Source organism: Poecilia mexicana, unplaced genomic scaffold, assembly GCF_051168715.1.
Source record: "Poecilia mexicana isolate PSO_F unplaced genomic scaffold, ASM5116871v1 scaffold_5, whole genome shotgun sequence".
Lineage (NCBI taxonomy): Eukaryota > Metazoa > Chordata > Actinopteri > Cyprinodontiformes > Poeciliidae > Poecilia > Poecilia mexicana.
Window position 1 is genome coordinate 16,539,702 of NW_028263374.1, and position 14,760 is coordinate 16,554,461.

The window sequence follows — 14,760 nt, forward strand, 5'->3', positions numbered from 1 at the left end:
CAGTCCATTGCTTGTACTGGTAACTAAAGGACTGCTCAAACAAACAAACAAAAAAATAATTGACTTTCTTTTACTCAGATTCGACGACAGATGATTGATGGGAAACCAGGGGAAATGCAGATAAAAACTCTCATTAATTCTGTTGATGGCGTAAGTAAATTGAAACAATATTTATATTTCCAGACTTCTTTGTTGCCTAAGTGATGAAATATATTCCTCCAGCTAGTTTTATTCTACTTCTGTTTTATATCAAAACTCCCAATCTAATGTCATCCTTCCGTCCGTCCCTCCGTTCTCCGTACAACTATCCATTGATGAAAACAATTATACAAATTGACAACACAGAAAATTTGAATCTTGACAAGTATGAAAAATGTGTGTCTACCTTTTTCTGTAACTACATTTATCAGTTATCTACAGATTTCTTTTGACTGTGTGCAAATATCCTGTTGGTTTTAAGTAATAAATTGGCAATATATAAATAGAATTTATTTAATAATCTAGTTTTTCATGGTTTTAAAGATTTAATTATAGTACGGCCACCACTTGGTGTCACTGTGCACCACATTACAGACAGTGCTCTGCAGTAGTCTTATGAAACAATGTGAAAGAGCCGACTTCATTGTCTTACACATGTTAAGAAATTACACCCCTGACATCCCTAAGAACTTATTTTCACATAGATTTAATATAATCTCTCAAAGCAGATCAACTTTTGCCCAAACTGAATGGCAGAGAGGTGGATGGATACAGAGTAAACTTTTCACACATAATTCTGTTAATTCTGCAGCATAGAACAGGAAGTAGTTCTGCTGTGAAATAAGTAGTGATTCTTGAGAATAGGGACAAAATGGGTTTTAATTTTCCCATATTTTTTTTAAATTATTTCTCAACCTTATGTATGCAAATATGACAAATAATGTTTAGAAAATATGAAGATGCTAAGGTACAGGCTCCCAGTTGCGAATTTTAAAAAAAAAATTACATTTTTAATCGACCTGACCCAAAACTTTGTCATCACCATCTGACTAAAATAAATCTAAAATGATTTTTAAAATACCCCATTAGTGATATGTTTACTCAATTTACAGACAAATGTTTCTCAAGAAATAAAATAAATATTATTTAAAACAAAAAACAAGAAAAAGTCCATCTGATGGAGTTGACAGTGCATGACGGAGTTGACACAGAACTGAAGGTGGTGACAAACTAGTGAGTAAAATAAAAACTTGGTACATGTGAAGTAATGCAATTCATGTAAAATACATTAAAATGAATTAGTTGCACAATTAAGTGAGATTTGACAACAATTTCACTGAAAGAGTCAGAAAAACTCTGACGGAGTTGACATCTGACGGAGTTGACGAAATGCCAAACTACCTCAATTTATATGATGTTATTCTGAAGGAGGCCATATTGTAGCTCGTCAGGTCCATGAAATCTTTACATTATACCAAAATTAAGCTTTTATTTCACAAAATTTCATCAAAGTTTTGTAAATTGTCAGTTATGGAGTTGACACATCATGGTTGTGACAAACAACTTAGGAATAAAACAGAAGAAAAAACTAAAGAATAACTTAAGCTAACCGGAGCTAACTAGCCCTCCTAGCAAAGGAAGAGAAAAGACGACGTCATGGGGTCCTCAGAAGTTCTGGTGCCCCCCAATAATGCCTGATTTTTTTACATTCTTTTCATTTCTGACGGTGTTGACAAAAACTAAGGACAAATTTCAACGGAGTTGGAAAATATCTAAAAATTATTTTTAATTCAATTTATCGATACTTTTATAATTATTTATATGACTACTTATACTTAATTGTCATAATATATAATTTTAGTATTTCTTTAATTGTTTTAAACTATAAGAATGTGTTGAGTTCTGCTCCTGGACAAGGGCTTTTACAGGCATCATCCACCGACTACAATGTTTAAAATAAAAAAATATTCAGCAAAAAAAAGAAAAATATACATTGTTGTGCTCACATGACCCAGGTTAGTTTAGTTAGATATTTGAAAAAAATATATTTTGTGTATATTTTATTCAAATTTCATGCTTTATCCATAGGACCTGTTTTGTCCCTATTCTCAAGAATCACTGATTAGGTTTATATAGGTGAGACATGTAAACATTTAGAAAAGGACAAAGAAAGCATCAAAATCTGAAAATGCAGCTCTTGTTTTACCTCTTTTTTATATATAATTTAAACATTGTTGGAGGATTTAGTACCTATTAATCACTAAACACCAAAACTAAGAAATAATCCTGGGGATACATTTCAGTTTGAATTATAGTGAGTGGGAGATGAAGTTAAATCAGTTGTAATTTGTCATTAAATTAGGAAGGAATGGAAAATAAAATTAAATGATAGAGTTTCTGAAAATATTTTTCAAAACTTGACATCTGTACGTTGACAAACACATCTGTATTATGGCAGCAATACATCGATGAGGCATACAGAGGCTACACCTGGACTCCAATCAATGACACCGATTACAGGTAAACTCAAAAAAGAAAAAAAAAAGTATATATTTTTTTACATTATGTAGCTTTTCCTCTCCTGCTGTATCTCCTCAATAATTCCTCTACGTGTTGGGCTGCTGCCACCTGCAGTCTTGGTCTGGTATTACCTCCGTACAGTGAGAACTTCATCCAGGCAGACCTGAGCGATGTGATGGTGCAGCTCCAGTGTGAGTACAGGAAGGAGTTTGTCTGTGTGACAGAGCATCATGACAACCATGAGAGCTCAAAGAAGCGTCTCTGCTTTGTGCTTTAGATATGCAGTCATTGTTGCCGAGCTCCTTTGAATCCTCAGGGCATGTTTTTCTGGCTCCCAGGTGACCATCTTTACTTTCTTTGATTGTGGTTTAAATGAAAGAATTAGTTTCATTCATTCTTTTGTATCTGCAGAGAATACTGCAAGAACCTGCAGCTTTCTGATAACAACACACAGTTCCTGCAGAACTTCCTCTCTCTCATGCTGGATATCTCCCCAGAGTCTGATGAATGTGAGTTCGCACGCACACACACACACACACACACACACACACACACACACACACACACACACACACACACACACACACACACACACCCACACACAGAGAGAGAGTCCCTACCTTAGAGTTCAGGACACACACAGATAGATAATCTGCCTCTTTTTCATTTTACAGGTGAACAAGGTCTCATCCACAACCTTATCCTGGATTCCAGGATTATTGGTCAGCTTGCTTCTCGCGTTTGGAAGAAACAGGATCTGAATGCGTGAGTCGGCTACACAGTGAGCGAAAAAGCAAAGCCTACTCACAATCACCAAACAAACTAATGCCGACTGAATAATAATTACAGGTACGGCTTCCTGGCTGTTTTCGGATCCACGCACGGAGGAATAACTCGAGTTTTTCCCAACATGTGCGTAAAATCAGCAACAGAGGCAGAAATGTTTTAAACGAACGCAGACCTTTTTGCTTGACATGCTTCGTCGTGTGTGTTTCTGGTCCTTAGAGCTGCCGAGTTATGGGACGAGGATCCAGAACCGTTTAATTCGGATTACTACAGAAGGAGCCTGGATAATAAAGGCTACATGTTCAGACCTTCACTGAGACCCTGTGAGTAACACAGCAAAACGCAGAATATAAATCAAATAAAATCATGACAGCTAACGTGCAAATACAGTAATTCCCTCATGTGTTTGTCCTGAGCAGCAGATGACGACCCTTTTGGGGCTGAAAATGGCACCACAGGAATCCTGGTTAGTTCAGCTGTCGAGGTGGATTTAGGAGGAAAACTACTCAAGCCTTCAGGTGAGAAACAACTTCCCTCTGATATTCAGGAAACCACTTTACCTTTTAATTTAAGCACTCACATGTTATTGCTTCTCCTGGTGTTTACGTGGATTGTTCTCCAGTGATTGGAGTGAAGCTGGACCTGGAGGCATGGGTGGACAAGTTTAAAATCCTGGCCAGCAACGTGTCAGATAACCGACAGGGGTCACACAAGGTACACCACAGACCTTCTGTCCTTAATTACAGCGTTAGAACGATCCAGCTTTCAGCCTGGCTTTCTATTTTATTTAGAACATTTTATTTTCTTCACCTCACCTTAATTTTTCTATGTAACCTTACTGGTGTATGCCGTTCTCTCTGTGTAGTTGCTTGTTTTGTTGTCCATTTATGTTTTTTTTTAAACACAGAGTTTTTTTAATCAGTGTATGAAATGAAATGTGCTCTGCATCTATGAATAAAGTTGTCCATAACTCTTCTGATTTTGGTTTTTCCTGAATAGTGTGGACCATCCAGAAGCTGTGAGATGGACTGTGAAGTAAACACAGATGTAAGAACTTTTCCTCTTTTCAGTTGTGACACCAGAGCTCATTGAGTAAATGATAAATATTAATCTACTGCTGAGTCTCCAGTGTCTGATGCTGTTACAGCAAAAATGGGAGAAATGAAAACGTCTGAGCACAGTTCATCTAACTGGTGCTACTGATTTTTTTTGTTTGTTTTTTTTAGGACTTGCAGTGCTATCTCATCGATGATGGCGGCTTCCTCGTCATGTCCAATCAGAGAGATCACTGGAAGCAGGTGGCTGTTTTGTTCCTGCAACGATGGAATAAATCTGACATTACGTTTAATCGTTTTCCGCTGCTTAAAATGATGCAAAAACCCTAAGTACAAAATAATTGAATCGTTTTTTCGCATTTGACCTCAGATTGGCCTCTTCTTCGGTGATGTGGACCCGTTCCTGATGTATGCGCTCTACAACAACTCCATCTTCGCCCGTCGACAGTCCTTCCAGTACCAGTCTGCGTGCGAAATGGTCAGCAGAAGCCACACTGGAGCAGCGCCGAGAGGGATCTTTGTGGTGAGTCATGCAGGCAGGGTTTAAATGGTGGAAGGCAGCTGCACTGTTGTCTCACTGTTCACCGTTTCTGCAGCCGTCCATAGGCGACGTCTTGAGCTTGGCGTGGTGGACGTCCACACTGGCATGGTGAGACTAGAGCTAGCTTGTAACAAATCAGTCCAGATGTGGACATGAACCTGGTTCATTGTTGATTTACGGTCATACATTTACTATTTTAGTGATGTTTATAAAATGAACATATTTTTTTTAATGTGTTTCTGTTGTAGGTCTGTGATTCAGCAGCTTCTCTATGGACTCGTTTACAGCAGCTGGCTCCACCAAGGTGACTCAGTCATCCATGAACATGAAGATTTTACAACTTTAGCTTCCATTTTTTTTACTGGATTTCATTCATGACATAGCCAATGCCGTAACCACACCTTGGTCTATTTATTTCCAGAAGCAGGATGGTTAAGATGAAGCAGATATTTTCTACTCATACCGACCTTCGAAAGTGCTTCACAGTAGAACTACATTCAACCATTTAAAACAAAAAACAAGCTGAAGTTGAACTCGACATGTTCACTACAAGACTAGTGCACAATGAGCCACAGAGTCTTGAAAATAGTATTCAGACCCATTCAGCCTTCTATGTTCAATGAGTTCAATGCAAGAACTTAGCATCTGTTGATTTTGTCTTTTAGATGACATCTTTATTGACGCTTTTGAGACAAAACAAAGCAGCTGTGTGACCATCCAAAGCCAGTTCTACTTCACAAACACCACCAACTCCTACAACGTCCTGCAGGACTGTGGAAACTGCTCGCGGTCAGCGCTTTCTCCAGCATCAGCAAAATATGTTTGAGTGCACTTTTTATCTGTGCTCTTAGGCTAGTTCTGTCGGCACGGGTGGGCTAACTATCCATCAATGTCTCCCACAGGCTGTTCCACTCAAAGCGGATTGAAAACACCAATTTGCTCTTTGTGGTGGCTGAGACATTGCCCTGCAGCTCCTGTGAGATTGAGAAACTGTCCCAGATCAAGAGGGAGTGTATCCTTTCTGCCCCCTCACACTTGCTGTGCTGTTTTCATCTCATCTGAAAGTGGAAATTTCAAATGTGTTTCCAGTTGGCTTTCTCTAACTCAGTGCAAAAAGTTCAGGAGGAAAATCCATGTGAACTGCTGAGCAATGCGCGATATCGTAGAGGTCCAACTCCCTGCTTTGACTACAGTGCCTTAGTAAGAAGGAAGTCTTATATTTGTGCTTTGAGTTCTCACCTTAGAATGGAACATTAAGTGGAAACAATTTAATTATTTTTGGTCCGAGAAGGACGTGGAATTGTTTCCTGTATGTGCAACAAATTAGTCTTTTACATTATTCATTAAATTTTAATCACAATAATTCTTATGGCACTTGGATTAAGAAGCCTAAAGTTCTTTAATCTTTTTTAAATTATTTTTTAACAGCTGATGAAGCTTATTTTCTGGTAAAAGTTTGCTAAATGTTTGCATGTTAATAAACTGAAACATAACACTGAATCGGCTGCATCAGGACAGAAGATGCAAGTTATTCTGCTGTTCATTCTCCCTGTGCAGATGTGCACAACAGCATATGGCTAAAAAAATTGCTCCACTCAGCAAAAGTGAGTTAACTCAAACCCAAAACTGAAATATATGCTACCTAGTTTTAAAGTACTCATCCTTTTTTTTTTTTTTTTTTTTTTTAACTGCATATGCATCTAAAACAGGATTTGCAAGCTTGCAAACATCAACTAAATTTTACTGTTGGTTTATTCTGTTTGTAAAATGAAAACGCATTCAGAAGGATTTTCTACCAATGTTTTTCTCTTTCTTTCACTCAGGAAAACACGTCAGAGTGTGGTCGAGGTTCTTCACTGCAGGCCTCTATAGGAACCCTTCTCTTCATTCAGCTCATTCTGCCTCTCTTTCATCTCTCACACATCCAAACACTCTGACATGTTCCATCTCCTCGGATTTAGGCTCGGATCTACGGAAGGTCAGATCAAACAGCAACTGTGATGATTTTTTTTTTTTTTTTTTTTTTTTTTTTTTGCTGACTATTCACAGTGTATTGTGCTTTGATTGGAAAGTCCTGTATCTGCCCCTGATATTTTTTTCCCTGCCTTATTTCTTGGCTTTTTGAGGGCTCAAATGCAAAATCCTGGAGGGAAATGTGTCAAATGCATGCAGCTTAACCTCGTTGAGAACATTAGATTTTATCTCTGTTTTCCACATTTAACAGTAAAAAAAAGGTCACAGAGGCAGTCAAGGTTTACCTTAAAGAGGAGTGAATAACAATGAATTATAAATCTGCTTGTTTTAATATGCTTTCAATGAACTGAGATCACAAAGGGTGTCAGAAGCACATTATTACTGGGGAAGTTTCTGCATTCCAACTTTGTACTGTATTTTAAAAGCGTTGCAGCGTTTGTGTCTTACGGTTGTCTGTACAGAAACTGATCTGAGGCATTTATCATTCCTGAAGCCTGTAAAGTGTAAATATAAGAGTCAGGTGCTGAGTGAGCTTCAGACAAAAATATGTTGTTTTCTTATACGTTGCTTGTATTGTCCAGAAAGGACTCCTTTGGCATTCAGTCAGTTTCGATACTAAATCAGCTCTATAACTGATCACATGCATGGAAAACAGTGTGTAAAGCTTTGAAATTTATTTGAGCAAAGAAAATCGGATTTGGAAACCTAATTTCATTCTGTGGAAGTTTGCTGAACTTTTACTGGTGAAAAAAGAATTAAACATAAAAGTCTGCAAGCAGATTTTCTTTAAGAAAAAAAAACTAAACAGATTCAATGTTCATTTTATCTTGAATGACTATTTAAAATAATTTCAGTATGAAGAGGACCAAAAATACATTACGTTCATCCATCCAGCCCCAGTCTAACCATTTGGTTTTTGCAGGGGCCAGTAGACAAAACAGAACCCTGAAATCACACCAAAGATCAAGTTAGTTTGACAAATTAACCAAACGTTCATCATCTTTAGCTGTGGGAGTAAGACAGTATAACTGCATGCATGGATGCAGAAGGAGACATGCAAACTTGAAACAGATTCCAGGATTTAAACCCGAGGTCATCCTGCTGTGAAACAACAGCACCAACATCTGCTCCACTCTGTGGCTGCTGATTGAATCAAGTTAAAGAATAAAATGGTAAAATGCCCTTAATTTAGGCTGGAACTCCTGGAAATGACTGTAACCATTAAAGTAAGTGTTAAGGAAAGGAATATCCAATCAAAAAAGAGAGAAAATCAGCTGCTGCTATGAACTTATCTCTAAAGTTTTAGGAAGTCTACATGAATTTAAAGCTAATGAAGATGCACCCCCACTTTTCTACTCAATTATTATTCCAAGCTGTTACTACCACGGTTTTCACATCCATGGGTTTGAAACTAATTACGCACCATGCTTCCTTTGTGCCTGTTTCGGTGTGCATGTTAAGTCCTTGTCAATGTTGTCTCACTTCAGCACAGGAAGCTCAGCTACTGCAGCTGCAGCTGTTTTTACATGATGGTAGATTTGAGCCTTAACCTCACATTCACTGCAGTGTCTTTGACTCCAACTCTGAGGTTTGTTAAGACGGTTTGAGAAATGTTTTCTGGGTCGAACGTGACAGGACCCTCGACGACTTCCCCCTAGTCTCCAGGGCACGTTTTCGTCTTATATGTCTTTAAAGTGAGACAGATTTGGCAGTTGACACATGGGAAAAGCCAATAGAGTGAAATAAAAGACATGTTTCATGATACATATCAGTAAAAAATATCTTTGCATTTTGTTTTGTCATAAGGTTAACAATAGGATTTATGGAAATGCTTTACAGCGGCTCAGTGGGTTTTTAATGAGCTTTCAGTTAGATGTTGTCCAAGGAAGTAGAATCAAACAATGGGTGATTGGTTTAATAAACTATCAATGTATCCGCATAAATGACATTGATAGACACAATGGTATTATCCTCACTTTCTGCATTCATACAATGTTAAAAATGAATAACTCTCAATGTCTTTCACTTATGAAATTAATGACAGTGTGTGACCAACATGTTTTATGCATTTGAGACACCTTTTTGTAACCTGCATTGCCAAAATGTTGTTGATTTTGAATTTATGCACTTGTGTATGCTTCTGTATGGAGAATGTAGCTTATAGACAGCTTTGGTGTTGTCAATATGACGTGCTTGTCGAAACCACATCTTGATTTTATTTGGCATGACTCACTGTGGCAGAACGTTTCCGTTTTATTATGTGTACCCTAAGAGAGACTTCAGTCAGGAAACGATTTTATCCTGAACTGAGTTTATACAGTTCAAGATTTTATCCTGAACTGAGTTTATACAGATACAAGCTTTTTGGTTTGTGCTTGGTCACAACATTGATCCTCAAACCACCTCAGTGCGAGGGGATACTACAGTACTTTTGACACAGCTTCACATCTCTTCACAAACCCTATAATGCAACAACCACCAATAAACCCAACATGATTGGGCAGTACTTAGGCAAAGGTTAGTAAAAATGTGGGTTTGATTTTCTTTGATGAAACAAAAACATTATTTTAATAGTTACATCGAGTTCAAGTCAACCTCCACTCTAGTTATTGCACTACAAAGTTATAACATTTTAGATACAAACTCTTTTTTTTTTTTTTTGCTGATGAATCTAAAAAACATTCCCCAATGTGAAGAGGAAATGTGACATATTAGAGTACACATGGTGAAATCCAGAATGAATCTCCTGCAGTGATTCATGCTCTCTTGTCTTTTAAAGTTGTCTGTGTTTTTTGTTTTTTGTTTTTCCTGGCTGCTGACTTAACTGGGGTGTATTTTAAAAGACTTTTCAAAAAAGTACTTGTAAACCATTGTTTTTCTTTGTCAGCCTGGTGTTCAACCCTGCAGTGCCTTGCTGCACTCGTCATTTTAAATTACAGCATTGAATCTCAGTTGTGGACTTTCAGCATGAAAGACACCCTGAAGAATTGGAGCAGTCCAGCTTTAAAAGGTCCTAGGAATATTAAAAGATGCTTATTGTGGACATTTTAAAAACAGGAGCACAGTTGTGAAAGAGCACAGCAAGGGGACGCTCTGCAGAAACTCCCTGAAATCCTCTGATGGACAGAACCTCGCTGCCGTCCTGCTTCGTCGATTTCTACAATGTGGTTCCGTCTTAAATTAAAGAATAGACTAGATTTCTACTTAATCCCATCAGCACACACTCAGTTTGTATGTTAGACACCTACTGGAAAGATTTCCATATCAGTTAGGAGTGACTGAATTAAATGAACAAATATCTACTTAAACAAAACTGTTTTGCATCTCTTCTGGACCCGAGCATGACAGGAGCTTGGAGAACAAAGATCTTCTGTGGGTCTGCTGTAACTTAAGGGAAAGTGAGCTTGAGGAACTTTGCAGCCTACAGCACAATTTTGACTGAGGCGTTGATTTACTTTAAATGACCTGTATTTACTTGCATGATATTTTTGGACACTTTACAGATATGTGTACATAGGTACTGATGAGTGTTTTACATTCATGTCTGCATCCAGCTCTGCAGGTCTGCGGCTGCACCCTTTTTAGATAAACTGCACGTGAAGAGGAGACGGCAGATGAAACTGAAAGTTTGACTTCAGTGAAGCCTACAGGGACTGACGGCATGTTGGGGATTTAGGTCTTTTGCAGCAAATGAAAGTACAGAGAAGTTTAAAGTTATGAGCAACATACTGCCCAATGAAAATCTCTTTTATGTAGAAAAAAAAAAGATTAAAATTCTGTTTGAAACACTGAATGTTAATTACGCATATAAGTTGTATATGAAAATAAGACACACTTTCGGACATCCACCTACTTGCTTTGTTAATGAGAAATAAAACATCAGTATTGTTTTTTTATGCAATATTTTGTGTTTATTTATTTTGAACTTTTTAATAACAGATAGAAACTGAATGTATTTGAAGTTTCTGAGGGCACAGGGAGTCTAAATTGATATATATATTAAATTACCCTGTGTGTTTATGTCCTCAGAGTTTTTGGAAAACAAACATTAAGATTGTTTTTGCTGTGACTTTGCTTTTCATTTTGCTGATGTCGTTGTTTACTCTGGAACATTTCCTCTCTTTGTGCCAGTCTCCAGCACCACCTCATTTTGTACAGACAGTGTGACACAGTCAGCAGAATATAAAGGATGAATTTGTAAAGATTTTGTCAGTCTCATTAAGGAATAGAAATTTAAATGTTTTTATCTTTGGTGATTAAATGCTGTTGATATTTTTCACTTCAGCCCCGAATGATTATTTATTAGACCTTCATTTTACTGTCATATATTATACCATCTGAAATTGATCAATTAATGTTTAACACTTTTTATTTTACCCAAGTAGAAGTTAATTGAACACATAATCCATTTGTCACTTTTTCAGCTTGCACTCATAGTGACCTTTAAAGTCATAATAATTTGAAGCTATTTATGATGAACATTTTTTAAATATAACATAGTTATATATACATATGTTTCCACAATTATTTGTTTAAAAGTTCCTTATCAGGGAACTGCACCTTTTTTGTATTTATTAATAAGATCAGACATTGCTCTTGCCGGATATTTGACAACTTTATTAAGCTGGTTGTTTCCTGCCACAGACTTGGTTTTAACGAAAGTTAATTTTTCAGTGTAGCTGAAAGGTCAGGATTTTTCAACAGCATGTTGGCCTGCTTTTGCCATTTCTAAACAAGTTTTAATTTCTGTTTGGAAACATTGTTCTGAGGAAATATTTAGTATTTGAAGCTTTTCCTCCTCCGTTATTATTCTTTTTGCTTTTTCCAATGCACCAGTACGACAAAACAGCCCCACAGCACTATGCTGCCACCACCATGCCTGGCTGTTCGTATGGTGGTTTCAGGCTTGAAACCCTAATCTTAACTCCTACAAACCTCCTCCCTTTAATTTTGGCCAGAAAGGTCAGTCTGTCACATCTGACAAGAGACAGATGTGAGCACATTTCTGTTCAATTTCATTGTGCTGAATTTCAAGCAAGGAGTTATTGGGGTTGGCTGTCTCTCGGACCATGGCAATGCTGGACGCTAACAAGTTAAAATGAATTCAGAATTGGTCAAGAAAAGAGATATTTAAGATTTACTGTGGTTTATTTTAAAAACATTATAAAATCTACCGGTCATTTGTTTTATAATTAATCCACCTAAGAAAAATAGTTCAAATGCATCATTGCAACTCAAAGTAAATTAGATATACATTCATACCCATAACTTTTGCTTGGTTAATTATTTTACTTCAGTAACAAGCATCAATAGAAAAGTCAGATATTAAAAAAAAACAAAAAAAAAAAAACAATCTTATGAAAAATCATCAGACCCTCCCTGGATGCTGTATTTTTCAACAATTTAATGCCTTTGTAGTTAGTAACCATCATCATCAACATGTTCTGTCTGACGAAACTTGTTGATAAATCAAGTCCAAAAGAACTTCATGTGAAAACTTGTTCAACACTTGCATTTCTTGCTTGCTAATCCTGGGCATTAGATGTCACTTGAACCTCACAACTCCTTCACATAGTCATTCCTTCCCAGCTTAACATTGTACACATTTGTCTCCTGGCTCTAGAGAAGTCTTCCAGATAAAAATAGGGACTCCACAATACAATCATCCAACAGGCATAACTGTGAGCCATCCTCTGGGTTCTTATGATGTCTTTGTTCTGAAAAAAAGTATAGTTTAAGAGCTAATTTCAGTCCTCTGGGAAGTCATAATTTTTGTAAGCTCTTTTGCTCAAAATGCAAATAGCTTCCTTTACGTTCTCTTTTCTGCCGATCTCACCTGTGCACATTAGGTCTGTCACAGTACAGGCACAACAAAAGAAAAAACATTATAAAACAAATTATTCTGCCTATGCATAGTAAAACGAACATACATGGTTGAAGTGTAGGGTTATGCAAATTGTTTTTGGTTTATGCTATATTTTTCAAATAAATTTTTATTTTACACCATCTGTGTTGTTTTACAATTTTGAGTTAAAATTTTAATAATAAGGAAAGAGCAAATTATGTGCATGTTAAACTTATACAATTCAGAGTATGTGCATATTTCCCACTCAGGAAATTTACTTCACGGTGTGTTAGTGGATGAACCTCAGGCAGATTTTACACTCAAGCCTTTAGGCTTGGCTCTTAATGCAGAGTATCTGGATTGTTTAATGGCTATTTTTGTCCTTGCCTTTGGCAAAGGACTTGAAAAATATTCCAGGTCATGGGTTTTGGTTACACTAAAGTTCTGTTGTCTTGTTTATGATAACTTATCATTGTAATATTTACAGTAAAATACTTATTTTCACTGACAGTCAAGGCAAAATGCATCTAATAACATTATCTGTAGACTGCACTTAAGATAAAATTAATTTGAACTGTGCACAGTAAGTACATGCAATAAGTGAGCACTGCAAACCATCCTAGTGCTAAGTTTGTTGTTCACTCAATGAAAGAAAGATTTTCTTCAGATCTTATCCTATCGGTACATTCTATTGAGCAGCACTTCCTTTCTTTTTCACAAAGAGACCATCAGCTTGTGAAGATTAAACTTTGAATTTACAGCAGATGATGAATCAAAAATGCAGTTTTTTATTGTCAGAATGGGAATATGCTCTCACTGTCTTGATCTTGGGTATCAAGAGGGAGGAAAGACGATAGGCAACCGACCTTCAAAGCTTTGAAATGGATGGGATGTTTGGCTTCAACGGCTCCATAAACCACCCATCCTGGCAGCCATCTGCTTTCTGTTGTGGTATTTGAATGAGTTATACTTTCCATCCATCAGGCATTGTGTTTCCTAACACAGCTTCATTAGGCATAAGCCAACTTATTTAGCAATGATATCAGAGCCTCAGTGTTTGGCAAAGCAAGTTGAATCTTATTGTCATTTTAATACATCATGCTGACCCCATCTAGCCACACAAACACTACATCCCACTTGAGAAAGACAACAGATGGAGAATTCAGGAGAGGTGAAGACTTCTTCCCTGGTAAAATGAATATCTCTCTATCACTATCTGTCTAATGTCAAATTAAATTTACCTTTAAATATTTGTTTTACATTTACTCATTGTAAAATATGTGTTAACATCAATTACCTTTTAAAGTATATGTGTGTGAAACTGAAAGATAGACTCAATCCATGTGCATTAAGCCCTATAAAATGTGTTTCTTTATGACAAAGTTTTAAAAACTCAGACTAAAATTAAGAAGGGGTATAGTTGGATAAACAAATAGAAACTTTTTAGTTAATGCAAATGTTATACACATGTAAATTTGATATAGAGTTCATCAAGTCCTCTATATAGAAGAAAGGTGACTGTAGTTTTTAACTGCTATTTGAGAGTCTCTCTATATTAAGCGGAAAAGAAATACACCGTGTTTAACTGTGTCTATGAGTGAGAAATGAAAAGATCCATAGAAATATTCACAAACTGCTGAATTCCTCATGTGTGTTTGGTGAAAAGAAACTTTAATCAGAACACATAACTCAGCAGACAGAGTGTCACAAATGCTGACTTATTTTCAGTAACGTGTTGGGAGGAGGCAGCTGTCAGGAAAACAGGCTCTAATCTGTATGCCAAACTTGGACAATAAAAGACAGGAAAAATGTCTGGTCTGATGATTCTCAGTTTCAGTTGCGACATTCAGATTGGTGGGATTCAGAGTTTGGGTCTTGTATCAGTAGGTGCAGCTGCTGCTGGTGAAATGGTTTGGGGAATATTTTCTTGGCACATGTTGAGCCCCTAAGTATAAGATGATCACTGTTTAAATGCCACATCAATAAATAAATAAATAAACCTATCTGAATTAAATTTAAGCTTTTACTATGAACAAAAACTTGACAATGCCTGGTGGTCC

General features: G+C 36.9%; 3 long non-coding RNA genes across 4 annotated transcripts; all 3 read left to right on the plus strand.

The window, feature by feature from the left end:
* Positions 1-76: 76 nt before the first annotated feature.
* On the plus strand, positions 77-2,948 carry LOC148159678 (uncharacterized). The gene is made up of 3 exons (XR_015762858.1): positions 77-150; positions 2,438-2,690; positions 2,777-2,948. It is a non-coding gene; the product is annotated as an uncharacterized LOC148159678 (long non-coding RNA).
* A 1,289-nt stretch (positions 2,949-4,237) lies between these two features.
* Positions 4,238-5,328, plus strand: LOC148159679 (uncharacterized). Of its 2 annotated transcripts, XR_015762856.1 has the most exons (4): positions 4,238-4,332; positions 4,512-4,863; positions 4,937-4,989; positions 5,130-5,328. It is a non-coding gene; the product is annotated as an uncharacterized LOC148159679 (long non-coding RNA). The 2 variants fall into 2 exon arrangements; XR_015762855.1 differs by lacking the exon at positions 4,238-4,332 and having other exon boundaries at positions 4,364-4,863.
* Positions 5,329-5,335: 7 nt separating this feature from the next.
* LOC148159680 (uncharacterized) lies at positions 5,336-11,134 on the plus strand. Its single transcript, XR_015762857.1, has 3 exons — positions 5,336-5,670; positions 5,784-6,081; positions 6,705-11,134. It is a non-coding gene; the product is annotated as an uncharacterized LOC148159680 (long non-coding RNA).
* The last annotated feature ends 3,626 nt before the right edge of the window (positions 11,135-14,760 follow it).